General features: G+C 34.3%; 1 long non-coding RNA gene across 1 annotated transcript in view; it reads right to left on the bottom strand.

Moving 5' to 3' along the window:
* Positions 1 to 849: 849 nt before the first annotated feature.
* LOC143649724 (uncharacterized) overlaps positions 850 to 13,819 on the bottom strand; it is a 29,242-nt gene continuing 16,272 nt past the window's right edge. The window contains exon 3 of the long non-coding RNA XR_013159149.1: positions 850 to 1,189. This is a non-coding gene — a long non-coding RNA (uncharacterized LOC143649724). The remainder of the gene's footprint in view (positions 1,190 to 13,819) is intronic.

Below are 13,819 nucleotides of genomic sequence, written 5' to 3'. Positions count from 1 at the left end.
GGAAGTCTGTGTTTGTAATCCATGTACTTAGTAGTGTACCTCTTAGTACTGTCTTTGAATATTATTTGAAAGGAAATATATGACAACCCAATAAAATGGTGGCATCTCTCTCACAAGTTTGAGAAACTTTATCAGGTAAATAGTCTCATTCAACTGCAAAAATGAATAGGCCATGACCATGAAAAGGTAGGTAGACAATGATTTTTATTTGCAATTATGTAATAGGTGGTTATAACTTTCTATGTCTCAATTATATAGATATTTGTTATTTCATATTTATTGGCTTTCACTTAGACACAAATCCAACTGAATGCAAGAACCATTAGAGTACGGTTTGGGGGGATTTGTCATTCAAATTGTGATATTCTGAGCATCAAAACCCAATTATTCTAATAAAACAGAAAATAACTATGGCAAAAATAAACAAAGTAAGAAATGTAGTCTATGTGTACATATTCAAAAGAAAAATGTTTATATAAAGAATGCAAACAGGTAGCAATAAAAAAGGGACAGATTTGAGAAGGTCCATGTAATTTTGATTGATTTTTATAAGTAAAACAAGGTTTATATAATTTATGTTTATAGTAATATATCCTGGTGTCTATCACTGTAACAATAACAAAAATGTAAAGAACTATTAGCTAGCCATATAGTCACATAAAATATCAGGTTTGCCACACAGAATCAGGGAGGAACAGTCAGCACAGATATTCATACACTTTACCTGGAAAGTGAATCCCAGAGATGTATACAGTGTCAGTTTTCACACACTGCAAACTAAAAGAAACACAATATGGAAACAGTGGAATTCTAAAATTTTTTATTTAGACAAGTATCCTTAAAAAAAAACTAGCGATGCTGACTCAGACGTTTTCTTAAACATAAGCTCTTGATAATTCCCACCTTTGATATTATAGTTCTCATAAAACCATGTTTTTTTCTGAAGACAAAAATGTCTTTTAGATATGACTTTAATTAATTAAATATCCAACAAACTAAATTTTTTATGGGTGCTCATACAACAATTTTCTCAAATTAAATGTTCTAATAGAAAATATAAAACTCTTGATGGTCTTTCACAGCATAGATCACGATCCAGTGGCATTTCTGGATTATTAGCTTCTTGCTCTTCCTCTAGCTCTTGCTAATGCTCTGGGGGACATAGTGTGCATACAAATGTTTTATAATTCTGTGAAAGGAAAAGAAGAAAATGTCTGTTGTCTAGTTTGTAATCATAGGAAAATATCAGAAATTAATGCAGCATATTTCCCCTATTTTTGAGAAATTATTGCATAGATAAATACTTTATGTTTCAGTCTGGCTAAATATACTTACACTAAAGAGAAGTCACTGTTCTTTTACTTTTCTTTAAGAGGAGAGTTGTTTTATGTTTTAGTTTTTCTGTTGTTTACTTGTTTTTTATGAACACAAATATGGAATTGAATATAATTTATGTTTCATATAAGACTATTCTCACATAGATTGCTCTTAATTTCCTATCTTAGACCTTCTGCAAAATCATATATTAATGTGGGAAATTCTGTAACTCTATAACCATCCTTGATCATGATGGGACTCAGTGGCAGCAATGCTTGAGATACAAAAACCCTGATCAAAATTGTGCTGCATGTTCTTAAAAATAGAGAAACAGGATTTATTTGGAGAGTGTATAGAGAGCCTCTTCCACATCCTTATTCCTCAGACTGAAGATCACTGGGTTCAACATGGGAAACACCACAATGTAACATATAGAAATTATTTTGTTCCTATCCAGAGAATAGCTAGACTGGGGCAAGCATATGTGTAGAGAATAGACCCATGGAATAAGGTGACAGAGGTCAGGTAGGAAAAGCAGGTGGAGAAGGCTTTGAGGTGGCCCTGGGTGGAGTGGATCATTGCGATGATGATGATGAAGAAGTAGGGGGCAAGGATGAACACAATGGGGACAATGACATTGGAGACCAAGAGGAAGAACAACACAACCTGGTAACCATCCTTCCTGCAAAGTGAGCTTCCCCAAGAGGAGCAAATCACAGAAAAAGTCATCAATGATGTTGTCCCCACATTCCAAAGCAAAAGTTCTTTTTGTGATGATAGCAAGTTAGTAAAGCCTCCGAGATGTGAGGCAACTACCAAAAATGCACATAGCTTTATGGACACTGCCTGAGAATGAAGCAGTGGCTTTGAGATGGCCACATAGCAGTCATAAGCCATGGCAGCCAACAAGAAACATTTGCTATAGGCCAGCCCAGCAGAGAAGAGGAACTATGCTACACAGCCAACAAAGGAGATACTCTTGTCTTCAAAGATGCAGGTCGCTAGAGTCTTTGGGGTGTACACAGAGGAATACCAGAGATCCACAAAGGACAGATTCCCAATGAAAAACACAAGGGTGTGTGGATCCAAGAGTCACTGAATATCAACACAATGAGAGTGGTGTTTCCCACCATAGTCACAGAGTAAAGTCCAAGGAACACCCCAAACAGAACCAACTGCATCACAGGATCTGTGGTGAAGCCCACCAGGATGAATGGAGTTGCAGTGTGATTGACTGTCTTGATGGCTACAAGGGATCTCACCTAAGAGGGGGAAAATGAGTTCTCATAATGAATAATGGTGCTGCATATACTGAAAATATACTAAATAAATGACATCTCACTACTGGTAACTCTAGAAGTTTAGAATGAACCAATTGATACATATATACTTTTTAGATTTTTTTTTAATTTGCAAAATCAATAAGACTTTACAAATTTCATATTCAAATATCAAGTTTCTAAGATTGTTAATTACTTTTTTATATAAGGAATGGCTAACTAAATGAAAGAGAGGCTTATCATTCTTATTTTCTTGTATTGTGGTTTTCTTCCTCATTTTGATTTGCTTTTTGGCTAAATAGATGATTTCTACCTTAAATGTGACATGTTTTCTCCTAAAATAGTGGGCTACATGCATATATTTAATATATTTTATAAAAAGAGATATTTTCTTGTGATGCACACCTATCATGGAAAACTATACACCCATTGGAATTATATTTCATAATAATATCTACAGATATAGAAACTACTCAGGATATTATTAGAAAAAAAAGGTTACAAGACAGTAGCTGATACAAAGTCTTTAAAAATATACATACAGATGTATGATATTCAATGATGTGCTTATAGAGCACATCTGATAAAATGTCTTTCACCCATATTTAATAATAAACACATAATACATAAAAATACTTCTGTATATAAGTAAATTTGGATTTAGCTCTAGAATATAATATGTTATTTTTCTTTGAATGATTTTTACATATTATTATTAAGGGTTTTTACATAAGAAAAATTAAGCAAAAATAAATGCATTAGAAAATGACTACATGACTCAGTATTTCATCTAAAACAGAAATGTGCCCATCTTATTCAGAATGCACTGCAAACACAAGTAAAATATTCTAATGAGCTGTTTATTCTCTGCAAATGTAAGTACAATATTCTAATTTACTGTGTAACTAAAATATATAATGTACACAGTAATACACCCAGAAAATGCACAATTACAATCAACTTAAATGACAATTACAGTCATACTACCCACTCACCCACCTGTCATTTTGTAGCTAAATAAACATAAATCCCAGTGAATATGCTTATTAACCTTTATAGGCCCATTCACCTGGGACCTAGGAAAATGCTGTTTATATTAAATTCTCATTGCTAGTATTTAGTTCATTTTTTCTGAGCAAAATCTAGAATAATGGGACACTGCTTTAATTAAGCTTTTTCTCCTAAACCCTCCTAAAGATGGCCTTATCAATGTCCAGTGAACTCCATGTAGATTAATCCAATAAGCAAATTTCAGTCCTCATCAGATTTTTTCCATCTGCCGCATTTGACACAGTGTATCACTCTCTCTTGCTGGAAATATGCCATACACTTCATTTTCAGATCATCATGCTTGTTTGCTTTCCTTCTACTTCTCTTGCTGCTTGTTCTCAGCATTACTACCACCATCTCTGAATTTTGAAGTGCCCCCAAATCAACTATTTAACAACTTTCCTTCTCCATCTATATGCACTCCCAGGTGATCCTGTCAGGTCTGATGGCTTTAACTGTTCTGTATTTCTGAATGACTCTTAATTTTGTATCTGCTAACCACTTTTCTCCCCCAAACTTCAGACCCATGCATCCTTATGTCTATGTAACACCTCTTACTGGATATCTACTGGGCATCTCAAGCAAAACTGAATTCCTGAAAAACTTTCCCAGTCCTGCTTTTCACACCAACATCTCTTTCCAGCAAATGACACTAATCCAGTGTAGAGAAAATCATGTAATATCATTCAATATCTATCTTCTCTATCCTTCACACCACATCCAATTAATTAGCAAAATTCTCTTAGTTCTATTTTTTAAATATATAAGAACCTGATTATTTTTTTCTCAACTCCAGGATTTCCACCCCAGGCTAAGCCACTATCATCTCCCATTTATATTTCTGCAGAAGATTTTGATTGTATTCCCATTTCTGTCATCAGCCCAGTTGACTCAGTTTCAACAGAGAGCCAAAACAGCTCTGTTAAAATGTCATTTAAGTCCTGTTATTGCGCTGCTCTCAACCCTCCAATGACTTCTCAAGTTAGTCAAAGCCAAAGTTATCACAAAGTTGTCTAAGCTCCACAAGCCTGGCCTTCTTCACTCTGCTCCTGATCCCCACTATTCTCCCCCTCACTGATTGATATGCTCCAGCCATAGCTTTCCTCCATTCTACTTTTCAAGTACAAAATAAAGCTTGGTGGCTTTTACAGTTGTTCCTCTATATTTCAGGAATTTCCACCCAAGGCATCCTCATAATTAGCTACCTTACAAAAATAATTTCTTTTTATTCCTTTTTCTGAATTGATGCAAATGTTCTGAGTAATGATCATGATGATGAATATACAACTATGTGATGATTTTGTGGTTACTGACTATGTACAAGAATGGAATGATCATATGGTAAGAATGTTTGTGTTTATATGTGGTTATGTTTCACGAAAAAATGATTATGGTGAAGAATACACAACTATGCATTAAACTGTGAGCCACTGATTGTATACCATGTATGGACCATATGTTTGTGAAGATTTGTCAATAAGAATATTTAAATTTTTTTTTAAATTAGCTCCTTTTTTGTTAGGTTTTAGATATGCATAATTTTACCTCTTTTATCTTCTGCCCTGTCTACTGAATTGTAATTAACTTCTTTTCATTTTTTATGACCTTTTCCTATTTTATCATTTTCTCCAGTACAACTGATTTTGTTATATTACAAACATCTCATTTCTGTAAATAACTTTTTTATTTCACCTTCACTAGCATGGGCTCTTCCTCGTGTGATTTTGAGGGGGATATATCAGTTCATTTTTTATTGCATGTTCATCTGTAGATTTATTATGAAGTCATTTAGGCTCCCTGTTTTAAATGAATAAGTATAAAATGAGGAATATTTTATGGATGGGCAAGATCTTTGAAAACATGAAATCCAAGATAAACTATAGCAGTTACCTTTGGAAAAGAGTTACAAACACCCGGATTCAATCACAATCTTAATCCTATCTGATTCTAATATTCTCTGATTCTCTTAACGACCCCAGAATTTCATCATTTGTTGCAATCATGGCAAAGAATTTTCAACTTTTTGATTCAAGAACTGGCTTAGTGTTTCCCATGCAACATTTAATTTATTTCCTCAAATTTATCATAAGTAGATTTAAAGTTGCTAACTTCAGAGATTCATACCATGGAAAGATTCTACAAAGGCAATTAAATCTGTGTTGACTCATTTCTGAGAATCGTGTTCAAAGCAAAAGAAGGGAATTTAAAAAAATGATTATGATATATTGATAATCTACTCTTTAGAAAATATCTTACTAGAACATTTCATTATCAAATAGCTCTATGCAATATATCTTGCAGTTCCCATATAGACAAAAAATTTTCAAGTGCAGTCAATGACCTTGTCCAAGGTTAACTCCAAACTTCATCACCATTAGGATTGCAAACTGAGATAACCAAATTGCAAAATTCAAGGTATATCCTGTTTACCTTGCAAAATTTAGAGATGCATAATCTTTGACTATCTATCCAGTTATGACTATATTGCTTTAGATATGGTTGTGACTTATCCTCAATCTCTATACAGGTAGATTTTATAGAAACATGTGCCCTCACTCCTCATAGAATCATTACCTGATTAAAAAGTGAAAAGAATGGCTTCATATTGATTAATACCATTAATAGCTTGTTAGTTTCTCCATCATATGAGAACATGATACTTACTGAACACTTAGCATGGGCCAGACACTCTTTTAACTGGTTCAGAATTTTCATCTCATTTTGTTATTCACAATAATCTTATGAAGTAAAATTATTATTCCCATCTAAAGATGAGTTTTCTTAGACACAGAAAGTGTTGTATATACAATAGACAATGTAGCAAATCTGTAGGCTGACAAAGCCAAGGCTCAAAATAATTTCTTCTAATATTTTTCACCTGTCTCCAAACCATGACTCTGTCTAACATTAACTGTGCCATAGAATCTTTGCCAGGCACCAAGGACATAGGGTTGATCTAAGACAAGGGCAAATTTTGTAGAATGAAAACAAATCTTGCTAACAAGTTAGTGCAACAGGTCATGATCAAATTGTTATATTCAACAGGTCACAATAAAATTATCATACTCAACCATGGGAGACAGGCCAAAAAGGAGACCCTGCCAGGTAGGGGCAGTGAGGAAGTACTTATGTGCTCTGAGAGGTTTGATGTGGGAGGAGAAGCATGTGTCTGTCCTTAAGCAATGAGTGGACACTGACCATGTGGTCAAAAGACATCGCTGACAAAAGAGGCCATGATAATCAAGCTCAAAGCAGGTAATGTAGGAGAGCAGAGGAACTTGTGGAAATTTAGCAGATATGTCCAGAAATACATGGTGTATTTGTTGAAGGAGTAGAGATGAAGTTAGGTGAGATCACAGGACTCTTTATGCCACACTCAGAATTGCTTATTACTCCCTGATCTTGATGGAACTAGAAATCTCTAGGTCTCCAGGACCCTTCACAGGCAAGTGCCAGAAAACCAGGGATAAATAGTCACATGATACAAAGTCTGATGACTGAAATATACAGGCAATTTGTATTTCCTAAAAGAATGGGCATATGTGGGAGGTAGTTTCCAATTGAGCAGCAGATTATACTTTGTGTGCAAAAGCTTTTAGGGAACATGAGTTAGAAATCATAGGCCTGTGTGCTTCAAGGGTAGTCAAACCTGATTCATCAGTGTTGTGGTAGAGACAGCCCAGGTCAGGCAGATGACATGGGTTCAAGGTTTGTCTTACTGCTCGCCAGCTGTAAGACCTTATAGCAGTCATTTAATCTCCTTAAACCACAGTTGCCTCCATGTAAAAGAAGATTAATAACTGCGATTACTAGTTGTGGCTTTTGTATATATTAAAAATGATGGTTTTTTTTTTGTATGCAGGGGTCACATTTCATTCTTTTTCCATGTGAGTATGCAGTTATTGCAGCACAATTTCTTGAATTTCTGTTTGCTTGTTTGTCTTTTTGGGAAGTGCATGGACTGGGAATCGAACCCAGGTCTCCTGCATGACAGGTGAGAATTCTATCACCAAACTACACTTGCACCCACTAGAAGTAATGGTGTTTTAAAGCTACGTAGCAGAAATCTTGAAGCTGGAATAATTTCAATAAATCAGTGGTCTTCTAATTAAGAAATATCAAGCACCACCTAACAGATTGCTAAAATCTCAGGTCCAGGACCTCTCTCTTACAGTTAGAATCCAGTTGATCAAGTTTGTCCAGGGAAGCTCCTATCTGCCACATTGTCCACTATTTTGTCTCTTTTGTCATTTTTCCTTATTCTCTTAACTTCTTTGTAAATAACTCCTTTATTAATTTTCCTTAATTTAGTCAATTTGAGTGGCGTGTATTTCCTGACAGAACTCTGACATATATAGTAATTGATATTTGGAATAGCCCTAGAATCAATTCCTCAAGAGGGATTTTTGTGATTCATTTGCTTACATATTTAAAGAGTATGCAGAAGAGTCTCCTCTTGGGTAAATATAACACTACTAACCCATTGCACAGGGTGGCATCATGATAATATAAATCATCATCAGTGATACCAATTAATGAAGCTAAGGTAGAGAGAAAATGAAGATGATTCTTTTGAATGGTTCAAGAACTTTCAGAAGACAAAGCATTTTCAATACAATGATGACAAGCTATGTGACTAAATTTTTACTTAAGCCTAATTAATAACATCAGTTCTGTAGGCTTAATTAATGATTTTATTATGTATACTTTGTACTGTAAGTTCCTATGATCATTGGCAAGATCATTTGTGATCTTCCCATGCTTTAGTAATAATATTCAGACATTTTATTGAAATGGAGCTAATTTTTCAAGCAAAAAGCAAAGAATATTCTTTACCACCACCTGAGATTAAAGACTTGAACATGCAGATTTTTGTTTCTTATTTGAAGAAGGAAATAGCCCTTCACCTAAAGTAAATACAATAAGAATAATTTTCAAATGGATATTTTTGTTTTTTATAGTTAATCTTTAAATGCCACTATAAATGTTTCTGTACATTTTTAAATATAAATTTTACTCTTTTGCCACATATTTCTGTCAAACATAATTTACCTTCAATTCTCACTTAGCATGGGATAGTGTTTTTTCAAAAAAAAGATACATTTAAGGAGTAAATGTCTTTGCTTTACCATAAAATCATGGCTAATATGAGAAAATTCATTTCTAATCAAGAAAAACTAAGAAATGAGAAGGATTCATGTTTGTTTTGTCAACATTTCAGAATGCTTGTTATGTCCTTGGGGCTGGAGAAACAATCAAAGGAGCAAAGCATGGAAGGACATATATAAAAGTCAAATATTGATTTAAAAAAAAGACAGACTAATGAAAAAAATTGTTTGTGCTTACAAACACATATATGATCATAAAAATAGAATATATTCTAATGATAGAGTGGTTTACCTGAGAGGACTCTGAATAAATATTAAAGTCAAAGAAATTTAAAGAGGATGCCATGTATGGCTAAAATTTAAAGGATTGTATAGGAATTTCTATGAAAGGAAACTTGGAAGAAGGCATTGGGAAACAGTAGTTTTTGCCTTGTGAGGTAGATTTGAGGTAATAGCTACATTGATTGAGTTGCCTTTAAAGAGTCCACATGTAATTATAAAACATTCAGAGTTTTTGAAACCTGTGAATTTGCTTCATGTTGAGGATGTCAAATTCATGGGTTTAAGGTACAGATTTTTTTTTCCAAAAAGGAAGCTGTTCTTCTTATCCTTATGAAGAATTAGAGACTCTCCACATTCTGATAGAAATAGAAACATTTAAATCCTGAAAAAATTATGCAATTTAATGGTTTCTACCTTTTTTTAGTAATTTCTGGCATAAAGTGTTGAAAATACTCTTTAAGGTCACTGTGCATTCAGAAAAAGCCACAGAGATGGTTGAATATTGAAAATAAATACAGTGTTTATATATTGTCCTAACTTATTTATGTTCTTTGATGCATACAAATTCTATGAATAAATGTATGCCTATGGAAATGTCTTTTATTTTTGGTATGGTTTTATTATTTATAGATATATTATATACATCAGTGTTGTAGATATTTACACATTTATTCAGCAATTCCTGAAGTCATCTCAGTCAAGTTGCTCAATGACTTGAAGCCCTAGACTCTGTGTAATTCATAGGGGTGCTGTAATTCCTGTTCTGCCCATTTTACAAGGTTCCAGTGAGAACCAAATGCATAACATAAGAGTGAATGTGTATTGAGCACCTGCCTAACTCTGGTTTAGGTGCTTTATATGTATTATCTCATTTAACTTATTCATTAGACCTGTGAAGTAGGTGCTACTCTTGTCTCATTCTGCAGATGAAGAAAATAAGGAACAGATTGATGAGGTGAATTGCATGAGTCCTCTGCTAGTGGGTGGTGGAGTGAGCATATAACCTTGTCTACTTCACCCCTAGCTATGGTCCGTGATAGTGTGTCATGATGTTTGCCAACTTTGAAACTCACTGTTAATATTATTTGTTGTCACTTTCATCACTTCTAAGACAACTGAAATATTTATTTACAGAAAAACTTCTTAAGGGCTACCTGGAAAACTTGGGAAGAAACTTGGTGACATCCTTTCCTGCCATTCTTGATGAAACAGGACTGTGACTTAGTTCCTCAGTCCTTATTCTTGTTCTATTCTTCCCTTATCCCTGGATTTATTTTGGAAAATTTAGTTTACAAGTTCACAGAATTATTTTATTTGAAAAACCAAATTTCAATTAAAAACATTAAAAATCCTTCTAAATCCTATTACATTATATTCACTATTATTTGAAAGGAGGCAAATTGATGCTTCAAGTTAGCCTTTTCATGACCTGAAAGTTTTCATTTCTGAACTGTCTTCCTAAGATTCTCCATGATCTCTGGAACCAGTTTGTTTCATTTATTGCAAATTTCCACTGGTATGTAAGTTCTCTGAGTATAGGGAATATTGATTATGTTTACTAATGTATATCTAGCTCTGGTTTGTACTAGTTTATCAAAGATATTTTGAAGTGAAGATATGAAGAAGTAAAAAAGGAGGTAAAAGAGAATGAAAAAATGCATGAATGTTTGGCAGCTTCTACCTGCTATTGTAGCTAGTCCTGCCTTCAGGTTTCCTCATTGCTCCATATCTTTCTAAACTGTTGCTTTTAATCTCTAAAGACTAGAAGGAATTAGCCATAGATATTAATGCTGTTCAAAAACTAAGAGTGAAGAGGCACAAGGGCTAGGGACTCTCAGAAAATAGTCCAGTTAACTTTAACTTGTTGGAAGCTTTTGATTAATGATATTTTCCTGAAATTCTGTAACTATTTAAAGTAATAGCAAAGAAGGCTATGCAAACCTGGAACCTCTTAGAAGCAAACACCAAGATAGAATAAATGTGATTTTGTCAGGGTAAACTCCTGTTTGTGTAGGGCAAAGTGGGCAGGGAGGTGGAAATGTTCAGGAGTGACATCAGAGCAAGATGAAACTGTGACACTCAAATGAAAGAAAGAGAAAAGGAATGATGGATAAAAGCATCCTACACCATTTTGCAGTCCAAGAATTGTTCAGCAAGCCAATGGAAAGGCCTACAGCTCAACAATAAAAATAGAAATAATATAATTAAACATGGGCAAAGGACTTGAGTAGATATTTCTCCAAATAGGATATACAAATGGCCAAAAAGCACATGAAAAGATGCACAACATTATTAGCTATGAAGGGAATGTAAATGAAAACCACAGTGAAATACCATTTCACATTGAATAGAATGACTATTGTTAAAAAAAAAGTACAGAAAATTTACAACAGTTGGAGAGGATGTGGAGAAAATGAACACTAATTCATTGCTAGTGGGAATTTAAAAGTATGCAGCTGCCATAGAATGTGGAAGATACTTTTGCTGTTCCTCACAAAATGAAGTATAGAATTACTATATGACCTGGCAATCACACTACAAGGTATATTCCCAAAAGAATTGAAAACAAGGATTTGAACAGATATATGCACACCAATGTTCATAGTGACATTATTTATTACTCTCAAAAGATGGAAGCAGCCTAAGTGTCCATCAACTCATCAGTGGATAAACAAAATTCTGTATATCCACACAATGGCATATTATTCAGTATTAAAAAGGAATCAAGTTCTGATTCATGGGACAATATGGATGAATGTTGAAGACGACATGTTGAGTGAAAAGACAGGCACAAAAGTACAAATATTGTATTATCTCACTGACATGAAATAATTAGAATAAACAAACTCAGAGAATTAGAATCTAGAATACAGGTTACCAAGGGATGGGTGTGGGTAGGGAACAGGGAGTTAAAGTTGAAAATATATGGAATTTCTATAAGGTGGATTGTAAAATTTTGCTAATGGATGATGGTGATGGTAGCACAACATTTTGAATATAATTAATAGTTCAGAATTATATATGTAAATGTGATTAAAAGGAAAATTTTAATTGGTGCATATATTGCAGAATAAAACTAGAAAAAACAACACTGGGATCTACAACACAATGAACCTGTTGTAAACAATGAACTATAGTCAATAGTAAAATTATGAAAATGTCCTTTCATAAATTATAGCAATTGTACTCTTTATACAAGATATTAGTAATAAGATCGTATATTATAACTCTGTATTTTTATATATTTTATGCATGAATTTCTGTAAATCTAAAACTTACTTCAGAAAAATCTTAATAATAAAAACAATTCCAGCTGTGGTCATTATAATTCAAGATTTTTTTCTAACAAGTCATATGCAGAAGGATAAGATTTTACATAAGGCAGGACTATAATTTTTCTATTAGAAACTGAGTGGTTTGATAGATGGCAGTGCACCATTAAAGTGCTCAGATGCATTGGAAACCATTCTCTTCATTATTTCTGACTGTGATCAATCATAATTCCTAAACCTGAGAGGAAATGTCTGGGTTTTAGGCAAGTGTGATGTTTTATTTTACCTTTTATAGGATAATTACAGACAGCCTGTGCTCTAGCTGTTCAACCCACGGCCAAGTGTCCTTATTTGCATGGAAACTGTCTTGATTGGAATGGGCAAGCTTGTGTCAGTCTGACATGTCTGTGACCACCTTATCCTTTTGCAGGGGTCTTGGTCTTTCAAAGTAGAGGTGTATCATCAAAAGCTGCTGTGAACCCTAATAAGATGTAAGTCTGCATTCATGCCCATCAAAATAATTATTTGATCATCTGCAGTCTGAATAAAGGTCAATTGATTATTAGGACAGTGTCCCTCCACTGAAAAGAGCTCAGTACCAAAGTGGGTATTTTTAATGTCCCATTTGAGTACCCACCAGACAAGGGGATTTTCCTTTTATAACAAAAAAGGCAAAACACCAAAGGGCTGCTGCCATCAATTCAAATCAAAAGAACCAAAGTGCAAATGCCCATTACCAGAAGACACCAAAAGAAATGTCAGATCCTCAACAAAAAAAGGGGTGTTCACAGCCAAGAGGATTCATGACAAGAACCTGGGCCATCGTGAAGTTGACAGAGTACAAAGAGCTATTGGTAGTACCTATGCTCAAATCCAAAAGTGTTTCTGGAATCAGATTGTGACTTTTCAGATAACCATTTCTGACACTATGTTATGGGTGCCAAAAAATAACAAACTAAGCTGTGAGTCAACAAATGCATTTGCCTGGGATGTTACGATTGTAGTTCAGGGATAACAGACTCAAATTGTGTCCTCTATTGGCTATTCAAGGCATGGATTTTTTAAAGGAAAAGGAAAAGATTGCATTAACTGTTTGTGGTTGGTGGATATTCAAAGTGATTCAAATGTCTTTCAGCTTAGAAGGTGTGCCAGTTTAAAATGATTGTGTACCCAAGAAAAGCCATGTTCTGTAATCCTGATTTAATATTGTAGAATGGTATTTTTTTATTTCCATGTGACCCAGACAATTGTGGGTGAGACCTTTTGATTAGGTGGTTTCCATGAAGACACATCTACCCCCATTCAAGGTAGGCTGTTTACTGGAGTCATTGGAGAGGCAACAACTTTGAAAAAAGCTTCAGAGCTGACACAGACAGAGATGTTTGGGGATGCAGAAAGAAATATCTTTGGGGAAGCTGTTTGAAATGAGAAGCCAGTGAGCCTTTCAATCTTACAGTGAAACTCCCAAAGTCATCCACACTTTCTTGAGTTAAGGTATCTTTTTCTGGAC

This window comes from Tamandua tetradactyla, chromosome 11 (assembly GCF_023851605.1).
Source record: "Tamandua tetradactyla isolate mTamTet1 chromosome 11, mTamTet1.pri, whole genome shotgun sequence".
In the NCBI taxonomy this organism is placed as follows: domain Eukaryota; kingdom Metazoa; phylum Chordata; class Mammalia; order Pilosa; family Myrmecophagidae; genus Tamandua; species Tamandua tetradactyla.
This window is presented reverse-complemented; position numbering and strand designations above follow the sequence as displayed.